This window comes from Geotrypetes seraphini, chromosome 4 (genome assembly GCF_902459505.1).
Source record: "Geotrypetes seraphini chromosome 4, aGeoSer1.1, whole genome shotgun sequence".
NCBI classification, from domain to species: domain Eukaryota; kingdom Metazoa; phylum Chordata; class Amphibia; order Gymnophiona; family Dermophiidae; genus Geotrypetes; species Geotrypetes seraphini.
This window is the reverse complement of record NC_047087.1, coordinates 280,909,031-280,926,641: the sequence shown is the minus strand read 5'-3', so window position 1 is coordinate 280,926,641 and position 17,611 is coordinate 280,909,031. Positions and strand designations below refer to the sequence as shown.

General features: G+C 46.9%; 1 protein-coding gene across 3 annotated transcripts in view; it reads right to left on the bottom strand.

Annotated features, from left to right (window-relative positions):
- The window catches only part of HPS1 (HPS1 biogenesis of lysosomal organelles complex 3 subunit 1), a 108,325-nt gene extending 91,139 nt beyond the window's left edge, over positions 1-17,186 (bottom strand). For 2 of the 3 annotated variants that reach the window (XM_033942549.1, XM_033942548.1), the window contains exon 1: positions 17,034-17,186. The gene's annotated coding sequence lies outside the window, so the exon portion shown is untranslated. The remainder of the gene's footprint in view (positions 1-17,033) is intronic. The other variant, XM_033942554.1, reaches the window with a different exon arrangement.
- Positions 17,187-17,611: the final 425 nt, after the last annotated feature.

Below are 17,611 nucleotides of genomic sequence, written 5' to 3'. Positions count from 1 at the left end.
AGAAAGTAGGCAGGACCCGGCAGCGAGGAAGGCCCGAAGCAAGCAAAAACACCAAGTTGTAAGCTTTCCTCCCTGCCCTATCTCCCGCCTTAGCCTGTAGCGAATCTATTTCTCAGACCTACTTCATTTCTCTTAAGTACCTTCTCCCTCCGTTAGCCAGCAGCAGTTACTGAAGCACGCAGCTGCGAGCTTCCGCCTCTCCTCTTTCTGATTGGTTTCGCTTTGTGCAGGAGATGAGGAGAACCAATGTCTGTCTTGTGCGATAAGCTGCAGAACAAAAGTAAACACGACGTTGGGGTTCTTCCTGTTTGTGCACTGGGTCATAATGAGCCTGCAGCCCCTGCCTCCAACTGCGACTGTAAAAATCGACCAGCAGTAGGAAAATTGTTTAAATAAGTAAAGCTGAAAACCCTTTTTCTGGCGCTTAAAAAAAAAAAAAAAAAGTCAGGCGGAGGCGAATTTGCAGCCAAGATGACAGCCAGGCGCTCACCTAATCTAGCCGGGCGGGGCGCTAGGGAGAACACTGAAATAGATATCCATTACATCTTAATAAATATGCAAACTTCATATTAACCTTTTATAAAACTTTAAAAGCATACAATAACGTAAAACTAAACAGGAATAAGGTAAAAGACAGCTAAAAAATGTAGAAAAGAGGTATATGAATAAAATTATGAATTTATCCTTACTATCAAGCAGTGCCTTATATATATACAAGGCAGAGGAAGAATATATATGCAAATCTATAGGAGAACACAAACATATAAGCTCGACAGGCATCACAAATAAATTTCATAAAAATAATGGGTATAATGCATACCTAGTGAGTCTTCAACTAGTGTGTTTAAAAACTGTACAAAAATGCACACACCCTGTAAACACGGCTGCTGAACTAAAAAAACAAAAAACCATCAGGACAAAAACACACAACCCAAATCACGTAATAAGAACAAGCATGGATAGGCATTCAAAAAAGAAAAAAAACCTCAAAACTAAGAAAAAAAAGAATGTAAGAAGGAGGTAAAAACTTGAACGTCAAAAAGGAGGGGTGTGACCGTGTGTACACATAACCACCAGACAACAATGACAAACCAGAAAGCAAGAGAGAAGAAAACTGTGGGGCCGAAAAAGTGAACCAAACAAATGTGAAAAACTAAATAATGCAAAAACCACCAAAATGCAATAGTGCCAGCACAGTAAACCCAAAAAAACTTACGTATAAGAGATGAGAAATGAGAACAATCACTACGGACGTGCTACTGGTGAAAACAGGAAAGGAAGATCGTCACGGGGTATAAATACAGGGCAGACAAAGACGTAGTGCCGTCACTGTCAAAATGGCCGACATAAACATATTGATGGACAAAAACGTATGTATGTGATTAAGTCACAATGTATAATGAGCATGAACGCATGACGATCACTAGATGAACCACAAAGGCCATTGAAAAAACAATTGTGCTACCACTATGGCATTATATACCCCACCAAAGACCTAATAACCTGTACCCAAAATACTAAACAAATATTAAAAACGCTCCGCATCTAAAATATAAATAAAACAAATGCCACCAATTGTGCTACATGATAAAAAAATAAAACATTAGTCAAAACAACCTTATATAAACAGTCTCAAGTCTAGTTCCATGTTTAAACCATATGGACTGACTGTATTATAATTATAAATAAAACATTGTTCCTCTCTCATAAGTAAAATTATGAGTCTCCTCCTCTCCACTTAGTCTTAATCATTTTCAATACAAAAAATCTTAAATCATCAATACAATGGATCTTTTCATACCAATGTTTCACAATTGGTGCAGACTGAACATTTCTACTGATGCAACTCCTAGGTTCAATCATCCTAGTCTTAATCATACGTTTAGTTTTGCCAATGTACCACTTTTGGCATGGACATATAATTGCATAAATAACCTGAGAAGTTTGACAATCACTATATCCTCTCAATTTAACCTTAGTTTCAGTGACAGGATGTTCACAGCTCTCAATGGTCATACTATGTTTGCATATTGAGCAATGCCCACAAGGTATTTGCCCAACACAATCGATATTATTAGATGTTAATTCAGGGAGAGTAGAGGACACCAACATATCCCTAAGATTTCTGTTTCTAGAAAATGCTATTACTGGTGTAATTTTCTCAAAACACTCATGAGTTTGTAATATGAGCCAATTCTTCTTAATAATACTTTGTATATCATAAGAAAGATGAGAGAATCTGAGCGTGCACACTAGCTCTGGTTTGGGTTTAATCAATACCCGATTCAATAGTTCCTCCCTATGTTTCATCTGTGCCTTCTGACGACACGTCGGGTCGTTGAGTCATTGGATGTACATATGAGACTTTGAATGAATAAAGGCATTTGTATTTATCAGATGAGTTGAAGGACACTTTTTTGGTGCTCACCATTCTGATTGGGACAATTCCACTTTGTTTTTGTGCTGAGTTTGTGGTCTTGTTTCCCCTGTTTTGTTTTGCCACTTTTTTGTTGGGGGTCACCATGTCTTTTGCTCCTTGGGATAATGTGCTCAGTTATACAGAGGCCCGCCTACATAGGCTTCTACAAGAAATTCCTGAGCCGGAGGTGAACACGTCATATATGGAGACCATATTTGACAAATGGACTGATTTTATTGATTGAAAAATGTGATTCAAAATGAGTTACATTATGCTACCATTTTACAATATTGTAGAGTGAAACGTATGCCCAGGGGGTTGAGGATTATGAAAGAACCTTGTCTCTTTTTAGATGATGAGGCCTTTCTACATGATTGGTGTGCTATTTTAAATAAATGTGCATTGGATCTTATGATTTCAATTATTGAAACGGCAAAGAAGAATGACATATTAAAAGTTAAGAAAGAAGAGAAGTGCAATCATTTGAAGGAGATAGATGAAAATTTTGATTGCATTATGGATGGAGTAGTTAAGAAATTAGATTCTTTTAAGATGGGAATTAAAAAGACAAAAAATGTGAAAATGCAACGTGATTTAGAGGATTACAGAAAAGGCAGTATTTATCCTTGGAGTAAACCTAAGGAATTTCAGAAGAGAAGGAGGTTATCCCCTGTTAGGCATCAAGATCACCACGATCATGTAAGCCAAGGAGGTTATAGTAGCAGATTAACAAAACAAGCTGCCCCTATACCTATTGTTCAGTCACCTAATGGTACCACCATAAATAGGCCATCTGCCTCTGGTTCACATATGAGGAAAAGAGTCAGGAGTGACTCAGGTGATCCGTTTGTCTCTCCTCTGAAAAGTCCCACTGTACCTTCCTCGAATAATCAAGATTCACATACAGTAGATTTTTTAGAGAAACTGTGGCCAGTGAAAGGGATATCGAATTTCCACTCACTCGGGTCTCCAATGAAATATCAAGCAAGACAGATGAGAGGGTATCTACCATTTCATCAGCAAGGCAGAAATCCGTTTCCTTACCAGTACCAAGGCAGGTCTTTTTATCCCAGCAGAGGAAGAGGAAGGGGAAGAGGAAGAAGCAGAGGAAGTGTGAGTTATTAAATGTAGACCAGACAGAAGAGATCTCCATTTTAAACATTTCAGGTTTTCATTTAACTAAGACCCAAGAGAGCGTTTTACGTAAAGGTTTATTCTTTGTTCCATCTGCTTCAAATGATTCACTACAAACCAAAATAGACTTATTTAAGCTTCAAATTTTACATTTTTTTTCAAATAGTCCATCTCCAGCGGATTTGTCAGTTTTGACCCCGGGTCCTATCGATCCACTTATTGGAGCTTTTCAAAAGTTTTTATTACACGATATTGCAATCTTAGAAAGAGATCATAAAAAGAAATTGTTTTATAATCTTTCTAAGAGTGAATTTTCTGCAATTAAAGATTTAAGAGATAATATGGATATAGTAATTAAACTGTCGGATAAAGGGGGTGGGATCGTTATTATGGACTGGTCATTTTATGTTGCAGAAATAGAGAGACAGGTGTTGGATCGAACTTATTATGTTCAATTGACTGAAGACCCTACCGTACAGCTTAAAGCAGAAATCGATTCCTTGATTTCAATAGCAAAGGGAGCAGGGTATATTACCATGAAAGAAAGTCTATTTTTAACTGTTAGTCATCCTACCATTCCCACCATTTATGTACTCCCTAAGATACATAAATCACATACAAATCCACCTGGTCGTCCGATTATTTCGGGAAATGGCTCAATTTTAGAACCATTATCAAAATTTGTGGATTTTTTCCTTAGACCTTTTGTTCCACGTATTAAATCATATATTAGAGATTCATTGTATATGATTAATATTATTGAACAATATGAAGGGGTTCTCTCTGATATTATTCTGGTCACTATGGATATTGAGTCAAAGTATCCCAATAATCCCCAATTATCAGCGTTAGGTATCATAGAAAGAACACTTAAAGGGAGAGATACACACAGACGGGTTCCAAATCATTTTATTTTAGCATTAGCAAGCATGGCTTTGATGAATAATTACTTTTGTTTCCAAGGACAGTTTTTCCAAAAAATCAAGGGTACTGCGGCTTCGTAAAAGGAGCCCTAAAAGAAGAGGTAGACTTAATAGACATCTCATAAAACTGATGAAAGGAGGATAACTAATGGTACATTATATTAACAGGGTACAAATTGAATCACAATGATTAACTGGGTCATATTAGAGGGGTTGGTACTACCAGAATACAAATTCAGCAAGACACAGCAATGTTAGACAGGTACAAGATCCTTTGTCTGAAATTCTGAAAATACGAACCACAAGTAGTCAATTTTCCTAACGTGACACATACTGAAACCAACGCAGGTGTGTGTGTTTCTCCTGTTTTCTGCACAATTCAAGTCAGAAGTCTGGAAAAATGACAAGAGAGCAGCAGATTCCACTCAGGGTGTCAGTGAAAACAGAAAAAAAGGTGTTTATCTCTGTCACTAGCAAAAAAAAAAAAAGTTGAGGTATTCAAAGGCTTGATCATGGTGTACCTGTACAACAGCTGACTGAAGAATATGATGGCAATTTTATGGTCTTATGGTCTGTCTTTTTTGGACTTAACATTACCATTCCAAAAACCGAAATATGCCTAGTCCCAAGGATTTTGCATAAAGAGGATCTTGTATTTGTGCAGGAGCGAAGGGAAGGCAGGAGGAAGCAGCCGGAGCAGGCTGTTGGACCGGGGTCGAGGCGAGAGTTAGCTCCGCCCACCCCCACCCGCGTCACAGGTTGCATCGGGCCCGGGCTCCCCCTTTAATTAGAAGGGAGCCAGGGCACGAGGCAAGCCTCGGCAGCGTTTTTTTCTTTTCTTTTTTCCTTGCAGGAGCGAAGGGAAGGCAGGAGGAAGCAGCCGGAGCAGGCTGTTGGACCGGGGTCGAGGCGAGAGTTAGCTCCGCCCACCCCCACCCGCGTCACAGGTTGCATCGGGCCCGGGCTCCCCCTTTAATTAGAAGGGAGCCAGGGCACGAGGCAAGCCTCGGCAGCGTTTTTTTCTTTTCTTTTTTCCTTGCAGGAGCGAAGGGAAGGCAGGAGGAAGCAGCCGGAGCAGGCTGTTGGACCGGGGTCGAGGCGAGAGTTAGCTCCGCCCACCCCCACCCGCGTCACAGGTTGCATCGGGCCCGGGCTCCCCCTTTAATTAGAAGGGAGCCAGGGCACGAGGCAAGCCTCGGCAGCGTTTTTTCTTTTCTTTTTTCCTTGCAGGAGCGAAGGGAAGGCAGGAGGAAGCAGCCGGAGCAGGCTGTTGGACCGGGGTCGAGGCGAGAGTTAGCTCCGCCCACCCCCACCCGCGTCACAGGTTGCATCGGGCCCGGGCTCCCCCTTTAATTAGAAGGGAGCCAGGGCACAAGGCAAGCCTCGGCAGCGTTTTTTTCTTTTCTTTTTTCCTTGCAGGAGCGAAGGGAAGGCAGGAGGAAGCAGCCGGAGCAGGCTGTTGGACCGGGGTCGAGGCGAGAGTTAGCTCCGCCCACCCCCACCCGCGTCACAGGTTGCATCGGGCCCGGGCTCCCCCTTTAATTAGAAGGGAGCCAGGGCACGAGGCAAGCCTCGGCAGCGTTTTTTCTTTTCTTTTTTCCTTGCAGGAGCGAAGGGAAGGCAGGAGGAAGCAGCCGGAGCAGGCTGTTGGACCGGGGTCGAGGCGAGAGTTAGCTCCGCCCACCCCCACCCGCGTCACAGGTTGCATCGGGCCCGGGCTCCCCCTTTAATTAGAAGGGAGCCAGGGCACGAGGCAAGCCTCGGCAGCGTTTTTTTCTTTTCTTTTTTCCTTGCAGGAGCGAAGGGAAGGCAGGAGGAAGCAGCCGGAGCAGGCTGTTGGACCGGGGTCGAGGCGAGAGTTAGCTCCGCCCACCCCCACCCGCGTCACAGGTTGCATCGGGCCCGGGCTCCCCCTTTAATTAGAAGGGAGCCAGGGCACGAGGCAAGCCTCGGCAGCGTTTTTTCTTTTCTTTTTTCCTTGCAGGAGCGAAGGGAAGGCAGGAGGAAGCAGCCGGAGCAGGCTGTTGGACCGGGGTCGAGGCGAGAGTTAGCTCCGCCCACCCCCACCCGCGTCACAGGTTGCATCGGGCCCGGGCTCCCCCTTTAATTAGAAGGGAGCCAGGGCACGAGGCAAGCCTCGGCAGCGTTTTTTTCTTTTCTTTTTTCCTTGCAGGAGCGAAGGGAAGGCAGGAGGAAGCAGCCGGAGCAGGCTGTTGGACCGGGGTCGAGGCGAGAGTTAGCTCCGCCCACCCCCACCCGCGTCACAGGTTGCATCGGGCCCGGGCTCCCCCTTTAATTAGAAGGGAGCCAGGGCACGAGGCAAGCCTCGGCAGCGTTTTTTCTTTTCTTTTTTCCTTGCAGGAGCGAAGGGAAGGCAGGAGGAAGCAGCCGGAGCAGGCTGTTGGACCGGGGTCGAGGCGAGAGTTAGCTCCGCCCACCCCCACCCGCGTCACAGGTTGCATCGGGCCCGGGCTCCCCCTTTAATTAGAAGGGAGCCAGGGCACGAGGCAAGCCTCGGCAGCGTTTTTTTCTTTTCTTTTTTCCTTGCAGGAGCGAAGGGAAGGCAGGAGGAAGCAGCCGGAGCAGGCTGTTGGACCGGGGTCGAGGCGAGAGTTAGCTCCGCCCACCCCCACCCGCGTCACAGGTTGCATCGGGCCCGGGCTCCCCCTTTAATTAGAAGGGAGCCAGGGCACGAGGCAAGCCTCGGCAGCGTTTTTTTCTTTTCTTTTTTCCTTGCAGGAGCGAAGGGAAGGCAGGAGGAAGCAGCTGGAGCAGGCTGTTGGACCGGGGTCGAGGCGAGAGTTAGCTCCGCCCACCCCCACCCGCGTCACAGGTTGCATCGGGCCCGGGCTCCCCCTTTAATTAGAAGGGAGCCAGGGCACGAGGCAAGCCTCGGCAGCGTTTTTTTCTTTTCTTTTTTCCTTGCAGGAGCGAAGGGAAGGCAGGAGGAAGCAGCCGGAGCAGGCTGTTGGACCGGGGTCGAGGCGAGAGTTAGCTCCGCCCACCCCCACCCGCGTCACAGGTTGCATCGGGCCCGGGCTCCCCCTTTAATTAGAAGGGAGCCAGGGCACGAGGCAAGCCTCGGCAGCGTTTTTTCTTTTCTTTTTTCCTTGCAGGAGCGAAGGGAAGGCAGGAGGAAGCAGCCGGAGCAGGCTGTTGGACCGGGGTCGAGGCGAGAGTTAGCTCCGCCCACCCCCACCCGCGTCACAGGTTGCATCGGGCCCGGGCTCCCCCTTTAATTAGAAGGGAGCCAACGGCGCCCAGCCGTTCGGCGCACGGCGAAGGCGAGCGGCAAAGGCGCTCGCCTTAGCGAGATCGCCTTTGCGTAGGAGCCTTGAGAGGGAGCCAGGAACGCCAAGTAACTCACTTTCTCTTCTCTCTTCTCTCTCTCTCTTACCCACAGCAGGAACATACCAGCACTTCATGAGAGCAATGGAGGACCCAGGATCCCAGAGGTACTTTCCGGTATACTGCACAGAGTGTAATATGTACGACTACCTCCCCTTGGGAAGGCGGGAGTACATATGCAGTCGGTGTCAGGAACTGGAAAGCCTGAGGATGGAGGTCGGAAGATTGAGGGTCAGGGTCCAGGAACTGGAGGGACTAGAGGGACTGCGCAACACAGAGGAGACGAGCTGGTCAACCGAAGACACAGACGGAGCAGGCCCCATTGTGGATCAGGTGAGGGACCTCGAGAGATTCATCGAGGAGGCCTATAGGAGGAAGGTGGAGGAACAGGACCAGCAGCTGCACAGACGGATGTCGGCAGACGAGACCCAGGATCTACAAGGGGACACCGGGGAAGGACCTAGTGGAGGAACCACGCTAGAGGAGGAGACCGCGACTCACCAGGACCCCGAGGAAGAGACACCACACTACACCGAGGACACGGACCTGAGACAGAGGAGGTGGCTGAGGAAAGGGAAGTCTGCTATTGTGGTGGGAGACTTGATCTTGAGAGAGGTAGACAGTCACGTAGCTGGAGGAAGGGAGGACCGGCTAGTGACTTGTCTCCCAGGGGCCAAGACACGAGACATCACTGATAGGATTGAGAGGATCCTAGACGGAGCAGAGACAGAGGAGACTGCGGTAATAATCCACGTCGGAACAAACGATGTGAGCCGGAGGAACTTCAGCATGGACGCACTGACTGACCAGTTCAGGGTCCTGGGACAAAAGCTGAAGCGGAGCACACGGAGGATAGCATTCTCGGAGATCCTGCCTGTACCGAGAGCAGATGCAAAGAGGCAGTCAGACATCCAAGCTGTGAATGCATGGTTGAGGAGATGGTGCCAGGAGGAGGGCTTCCGCTTTGTGAGGAACTGGACGTCCTTCTGGAGAAAGAACAAGCTCTACCGGCGGGACGGCCTGCACCTGAGCACAGCGGGAACCAGACTACTGGCAGCCAATGTGAGGAAGGAGATCGAGAGGGCTTTAAACTGAGGAGAGGGGGAAAGCCGACAGCTGATCTGATGTTGACGCTTCGGAAAACAGTATCCAGAACAGATGCTGAACGAGCTGACTGCAGGGAGGAAACAGAGGGACCGGAAGATCTCAAAATCAGACAGCGAGGGAAACAACAGGTAAAGGGAGCTTGCTGGGAGAAGACTAAGGGGCACAGGGACACGGGGCTGGGTGGCATGAGGGCGAAAGCCGAGGGTAATATAGAGGTACCACAGGGCGAAGGGGATCAAACAGAGGCTCAAGGGATGATAGCCCAGGAGGGGGACGGTAGGGCTAGGAATCCCAGAGGAAAAGCGGAGACGTGGGGTGGCAGGAATGTGGGGAAGCAGGAAGCCAAGAGGGTAAAGGCTGAGGGCAAAGCAGAAACACAGAGAGCGGGAAAATTGCCAGAAATCCAAGGGCAAGTGGCCCAGGTAAATACAAAGGTGGAAGAAAAACGACGGGACCTGCGGGGCTTATACGCAAATGCAAGAAGCCTCACGGCCAAGATGGGTGAACTAGAAGTCGTGGCCAAAGAGGAGGACCTGGATATAATTGGGATTGTAGAAACCTGGTGGACAGAGGAAAATCAATGGGATGTAGCGCTGCCGGGGTACAAGCTCTACAGGAGGGACAGGACCCACAAAAAGGGGGGAGGCATAGCACTATATATAAAGGACTCTATCCACTCGATCAGGATGGATATGGCAACAAAGGCAGAGGAGCTGGAATCGCTATGGGTCAAATTACCGGGAAACAAGGGTGCGGGCATAAAACTGGGGCTTTACTATCGACCACCTGGTACACCAGAGGGAGTCGGACACGACTTGGAAGCGGAATTGAAACAGGAGTGCAGGACTGGAAGTGTAACAGTGATGGGGGACTTCAACTACCCAGGGATAGACTGGAGTACGGGTCACTCCAACTGCACGAGGGAGACAGGATTTGTAGAAGCTGTGAAGGACTGCTTCATGGAGCAACTAGTCAAAGAACCGACGCGAGGGGGTACTACTCTTGACCTCATCCTAAACGGTTTAGGGGGGCCTGCAAGAGGGGTAGAAGTGGGAGGACCGCTAGGAAACAGTGATCACAACACGATCAGATTCACATTAGAAAGAGGGACACCCATAGTTAGGAGGACCGCAACAACTGCGCTGAACTTCAAGAAAGGGAACTATGTTGCTATGAGGGAAATGGTGGGGAGGAAGCTCAGAAACATCTTTAGGATGGAGACTGTGGGAAGCGCCTGGACCCTATTCAGGGACACCCTGCAGGAAGCGCAAAGAATGTACGTCCCCAGTTTCAGGAAAGGCTGCAAGAACAAGCGATCAAAGGACCCGGTTTGGATGTCAATAGAAGTAAAGAGGGCGATAAAAGACAAAAAAGTATCTTTCCAGAGTTGGAAAAAGGACCCAACAGAGGAAAACCGTCAGGCGCACAGGAAATGCCAAAAGGAATGCCACCGGGAGGTTAAAAAAGCAAAAGGGAAATACGAAGAGGGGCTGGCCAGGGAGGCGAAAAACTTCAAGGCATTCTTCAGTTACATTAAGGGGAAGCGACCAGCGAGAGAGGAGGTGGGGCCGTTGGACGATGGGGACAGGAAGGGAGTGATTAAGGAGGATAAAGAGGTAGCTGAGAGGTTGAACACGTTCTTCTCGTCGGTTTTCACGAGCGAAGACACTTCTAATATACCGGACTCAGAGGACCTCATGAGTGGGGAACAGGCTGAGAAATTAGAACACATAGAGGTAAGTAAGGAGGATGTCCTCAAACAGATAGACAGGTTAAAATGCGGCAAATCACCGGGCCCAGACGGGATCCACCCAAGGGTTCTGAAGGAACTAAGACAGGAAATAGCGGGCACAATCCAACATGTTTGCAACCTATCCTTGAAAACGGGTGAGGTACCAGAGGACTGGAAATTGGCAAATGTCACACCCATCTTCAAGAAGGGATCGAGGGGTGACCCCGGGAACTACAGGCCGGTGAGCCTAACTTCAATTATAGGGAAGATGGTGGAAGCTATGATCAAGGACGCCATTTGCGAGCACATCGAGAGGAATGGCCTACTGAGAACAAGCCAGCACGGATTCTGTAAGGGGAGGTCGTGCTTAACGAACCTGCTGTACTTCTTTGAGGGAATAAGCAGTCGCATGGACAAAGGGGAACCCATAGACATCATTTACCTCGATTTCCAGAAGGCTTTCGACAAGGTGCCACATGAAAGGCTACTTAAGAAGCTTTGGAACCACGGGGTGGGAGGGGATGTGCACAGATGGATCAAGCACTGGTTGTCGGGTAGACTGCAGAGGGTTGGAGTAAAGGGTCAATACTCTGACTGGCGGGGAGTCACGAGCGGTGTGCCACAGGGATCGGTGCTGGGGCCGTTACTCTTTAACATATTCATCAATGACCTGGAAAAGGAGGCAAAGTGTGAGGTTATAAAATTCGCAGACGATACCAAACTGTGCGGCAGAGTTAGGACCAGGGAGGAGTGTGAGGACCTACAAAGAGACCTGGACAAGCTGGAAGACTGGGCAAACAAATGGCAAATGCGCTTCAATGTGGACAAATGCAAGGTCATGCATATAGGGAAAAAGAACCCATTGTTCAGCTACAAATTGGGGGGGGTATTGATGGGAGACAGCAGACTCGAGAGAGACTTGGGTGTGCTGGTGGATGCATCACTGAAGCCATCTGCACAGTGCGCAGCAGCCTCGAAAAAAGCCAACAGGATGCTGGGCATCATAAAAAAGGGCATAACAACCAGAACACGGGAAGTCATCATGCCATTGTATCGAGCGATGGTGCGTCCGCATCTGGAATACTACGTTCAGTACTGGTCGCCGCACCTCAAGAAGGACATGGCGGTACTTGAGAGAGTCCAAAGGAGAGCAACGAGAATGGTAAAAGGGCTGGAACACTGCTCATACGCCGAGAGGCTGGATAGGCTGGGGCTCTTCTCTCTGGAAAAAAGGAGGCTCAGGGGAGATATGATAGAGACCTTCAAGATCATGAGGGGCATAGAGAGGGTGGATAGGGACAGATTCTTCAGACTGAAGGGGACAGCAAATACAAGGGGGCATTCTGAGAAACTGAAGGGAGATAGGTTCAGAACAAATGCAAGGAAGTTCTTTTTCACCCAGAGGGTCGTGGACACTTGGAATGCGCTACCGGAGGAAGTGATCAGGCAGGGTACGGTCCAAGGATTCAAACAGGGATTGGACGGATTCCTGAGGGATAAAGGGATCATGGGATACTGAGGGAGGAGCTGGGATGTAACAAAAGTATAGAAAGTTTGTCAGGTAATGAGTATAAACCAACCAGGTCGTGCATGTGCAGGACCGGAGGGCTGGGACTTCGATGGGAAGGCAGGACCAAATTGGGAGGCCAAGGTGGCAGGGGAGCCCCTTCAGATGATTCAGACAGGTCGTGATCTGTTTGGGCCGCCGCGGGAGCGGACTGCTGGGCAGGATGGACCTATGGTCTGACCCGGCAGAGGCACTGCTTATGTTCTTATGTTCTTATGTACTATCATTCACCAAGCCAGAATGAACAGACGTTAAAATGTTGACAGAAATTAGTGAAGAGAAAGCAAGTTTGGCAATACTATAATTGGCGATTTCAATTACCCAAATGCTGTGTCAGGAAAATGCTAGAGAATACTGTACTAGCATAAAGCTGTTTAGGTCAACTTAAATCTATGTATGACCATTTGTGCCAGGTCAATGGTCAGAATAAAGGAAATCATTTTCCTAAATAAAGGGAATAATTTTCAAAGCAATTAGATTTACATACTAACTATGGAACTTTGTAATTTAGTCTTACAAACTAATTTGAAAATATGCTTCAAAATATATGTCCAATTCACAGAACAGCTGGTTCAGAAGCCAAGAGGGGCAGCTATTTTAGATTTAGGACTCCTTTTACTAAGGTGTGCTAGCGTTTTTAGCGCATGCACACGATTAGCGCGCGCTAGCTGAAAAATTACCGCCTGCTTAAAAGGAGGCAGTAGCGGCTAGCATGTGCGGCATTTTAGCGCATGCTAAAACCGCTAGCACGCCTTTCTAAAAGGAGCCCTTAGGCCTTAAAAGAGGAGGAAGGCAGGCCAAATAGAAGCCAGCACGGTTAATACCATATACATCACGGGACGGGTCGAGGTGGAAGATGATATCTTTCTCCTGAAGGGACCCTCGACCACAAGAGGTCATCCGCTCAAACTCAGGGGAGGGAAGTTTCGTGGAGATGCCAGGAAGTACTTCTTCACGGAGAGAGTGATTGAGCATTGGAACAAGCTTCCAATGCAGGTGATAGAGGCACACAGCGTCCCAGACTTTAAGAATAAATGGGATACCTATGTAGGATCCCTACGAGGGTCAGCCAAAGGATAGGATCACTAGGGTATAGACTTGAAAGAGCGGGGCAGTAGAATGGCATTCTTACAAATCTACTTAAATGGGACATTAGACTTAAAAGGGAGGGTCGATGGTGTGGGCAGACTTGATGGGCTGTAGCCCTTATCTGCCGTCATCTTTCTATGTTTCTATGTTTCTATATACAGTATACTCAAATATAAACTAATCCAAGCAAATGAGGTAACCTTTTTTCTTCCCAAAAAAGGTGTAAAAGATTGACTCAAGTAAAAACCAAGGGTTTATATTCAAGTATAGGAATTGGTGGTACAATGGTGAGCTAGGACCACCTCTCCCTGGGTCTGCCTTGAGCCCTGGTTGTCCAGCGGTGAGCCTGGACAGGAATAACTCCTCCCATGTCCTGTCCTGGCCAATGCTGTGCCTCCTGCCTGACCTGTTGCAGGCTTCCCTTGGACCTGCCTTGAGCTCTGGTGGTCCAGGTGTGAACTAGGGCAGGAGGGATCCTCCTATGCTCCTGCCCCATGCAGAGCTGCTAAAGAAAATGGCTGCCGCAAGTTCTCATAGAAACCTCAGCTCTGCACGGGGCAGAAGTGTAGGAGGATCACTCCTACCCTGGTTTACCACTGGATAACCAGGGTGTGCAAGATAGGCTTTTATGAGGTGCAGGAGGGAGGTGGGTTGGTGCAGAGCCAGCCAGGACAGGATATAGGAGGGGTTGCTCCTGTCCTGGCTAACCGCTGGATTACCAGGGCTTAAGGCAGGCCAGGGGGAAGTCTGCAATGGGTCTGGGAGGGGTGGAGGGTCGGGTGCACTTCTGGGGATGACTCGAATATAAACTAAGACCCCCATTTTTGTCCTTTTTTTTTTTGGCCCCAAAATCTGTTTATATTCGAGTACATAAGGTAAATGAGGCGAAGGAAGCTATTACAGCTAAAAGAAAATCCTTCAGAAAATGGAAGAAGGATCCAACTGGAAATAATAGGAAACAACATAAGGCGTGGCAACCGTGGCATAGTAAGGGTGAGCGGCACTCGTGGCAGTAGCGCCCCTCCCCCGCAGCGCGTGCCCCCTTCTGTTTCCCTATACCTTTTTAACTTCTCCAGCATGAGCAGCATGCCTACGTCGGTGTCGGCGCGCTTTGACATCACTTCCTAAGTGCAAGTCAGAGAAGAGGAGGAGGAGGGGGGTCATACCCGGGGTGGACCGCCCCCCCCCTTTTACAACACCATTGAATGGCAAGTCAATGCCAAGTATAGATAAGGAAGACAAAGGGAGACCTTGAGAAGAAGATTGTATTGGGGGCAAAAACACATAGTAAAAAAACTTTTTTAAAAGTATATTAGAAGCAAGAAGCCTGTAAAAGAATCTGCTGGACCGCTAGATGACCACGGGGTAAAAGGGGCACTCAGTGAAGATAAGGCCATAGCAGAGGGATTAAATGAATTCTTTCCTTCGAACTTTACAGAGGAAGATGTGGGAAAGATACCAGTGCCAGAAATATTATTCAATGCTGATGAATCAGAGAAACTAAAACAAATCTTTGTAAATCTAGAAGAGATAAAGGTGCAATTTGACAAACTGAACAGTAGAAAATTTCCTGGGCCAGATGTTATATATCCTACAGTACTGAGAGAATTAAAAAAACAAACTTGCAGAGCCACTGGTAGTAATATATAATTTATCTTTAAAACTCAGCATGGCACTGGAAGATTGAAAAGTGGTAAATGTAATGCCAGTTTTTAAAAAGGGTTCCAGAGGTGATCTAGGAAATTATAGACCAGTGAGCCTGAATCAGTGCTGGGTAAAATGGTAGAGGCTATTATAAAGAACAAAATTACAAAGCATATACATAGGTATGGATTAATGAAACAAAAGCCAAAACGGATTTAATCGAGGAAAATCTTGCCTCATCTACTGTATTTCTTTGAAGAGGTGAATAAACATGTGGCTAAAGATGAGCTGGTTGGTATTGTGTATCTGGATTTTCAAAGGCATTTGACAAAGTTAGTTAAGCTCTGGAACGCATTGCCAGAGGATGTGGTAAGAGCGGATAACATAGCTCGTTTTAAGAAAGGTTTGGACAAGTTCCTGGAAGAAAAGTCCATAGTCTGTTATTGAGAAAGACATGGGGGAAGCCACTGCATGCCCTGTATCGATAGCATGGAATATTGCTACTTCTTGGGTTTTGGCCAGGTACTAGTGACCTGGATTAGCCACCATGAGAACGGGCTACTGGGCTTAATGGACCATTGGTCTGACCTAGTAAGGCTATTCTTATGTACCTCTTGAATGACTTGAAAAAGGCACTAAGTAAGACCATAAAGTTAAGAAAGCAAAAAGGCTGTCCTAACTTTATTTGCCAAGTTAATTGACACCTATCTAAATACTGGCCGGTTAACTTCTGTGTCAACAGACAGAACTGGATATTCAGTGCTGAGATTCGAACATGTCCAAGAATTGAAGATCTGGGGTTAGGTCAACCTGTGGCTAGAATAAACTTACATGCCACTTACTGCAAAGGGTTAAATTATGCCCTCTGATTCTAGCCCTGGCGATGGAGCAACCACAGTCCATCAGGCCAAGAGCAGGGCTCCCTTCTCCATGAAAGAGTTCCAGTTGGGAAAGGACTCCCTTTGCTTTCAGATGATGAATTTCAAGCAAGGCGGATTCAAATGCTTCAATCAACGTGAGCCTTTGAGATCCAGATTCTGTACAGGAAGTCATATGAACCAAAGAAAAGGCGGGGGGAGGGAAGGAAAGACTCTAGTGCAGTTACAAAAGCCACCTTGCCCCCTATGCGAGAGCTCTATTTTTGTTTAGCCTGAAATTCTGTAATGTCTGGGAAAATACTGAACAACTAGCTACACTTGGGATACCCAAGCACCCTCCCACCATCTATAGAAGCAGCCACAAGTCCTACTACCTCAGGTACAAACTTAAGAGACTCATTTACTAGCTGCATTATATAATAATTTGTATTAACCTGTGCTGTTTAATTAATACAAACCCCTCTACCCCCATTCTCAATGGGGCCCAGTTATTAAGGGAACAATTGTATAATTTGGTGCCTTGATGTTAAGGGCTACAGTGGTGCATGCTGAGTGACAATTCTATATTGGCATCTGGTCACGTCTGACATAATAGAATACTGTACTAGCATAAAGCTGTTTAGGTCAACTGAAATCTATGCATGACCATTTGTCAATGGTCGGAATAAATGTGCCATGCAATATGCATAATTAATATTATTCCACAAGTTGTGCATGTGTCATTTGGTGACACACTCAGAACCCACCTCTGTTATGCCCCCCTCCTTATTATGAATTATTGCACTTAAACACTATCCCCTACAGAAGAGCACATAGTACACTTACACATATAAGTGCAAATTATGCATATAGGATGCCTGTAATTGCACACACGCAGTTATAGAATTTCCCCACCCAGCAAGAACTCACAGACATGTGTTAATGTGGGATAATGCTGGTGGATGTAAGCTGAATGTAACTCAATTTGAACTCACCTGCACAGACTCTGGAGTCTGAGGCTTCATTAAGGATAATATCATATCACACTGTTCTGATTCTGTTACTGTAATCCTAGGTCAAGATCACCCACCAGTTTCTGTGATCTATGTCAACATAATTTCTATGACAGGAATCATCTGTAAACTTTCACCTAAACCTTTGGCTTCTTGTGCAAGTTACTGGTCTTGACCCCAGAGTAAGGACGGTAACTTACTTGGCAGGGACTAGAAGGTTACTGTCCAGCTACAAGAGTCCCCCAAGGGTCCAGAACAAGTCTACTCCATCTGCAACACTTCCCTCTGTAAGCGTTTCTCTCCGCTTCCTGCATGCAGGCGGGCATGTGATGCTGGGGCCCACGTGACTCGTAGAAGCAGGCTGGGGGGAGGGGTGAGACATTCTCCAGGAAGCGGGAGAAAAGCCTGACTGCAAACATGCCTAGCAGTAGCACAGGCACGTCAGAGAAGATGTGGGTTCAACGGGCAAAATCCCGAAATAGGGCAGACTATATTCTCTTTCAGAAGGAAAGTGAAACGATGTAATCAAGAGTTTGGGATACAATTAATTTTAACTCATTCCCCCCTGTTAACACAAAGCAATTAAAATGACCAACAGTTGTTAAAAAGTAAGCACATTTTGTTTCACTCCATACGAGTTTCAAATACTCTTGAGCCAGCCGGGGCTGTTGCTATGTGTTTACTTTTTGCTCCCTCCGTTGCAAAAAAAAAAAAAAAATATTTGTACAAGTTGGGGCCCTTTTACGGAGCTGCATTAAGCGGTTAATGTGGGGCTCCC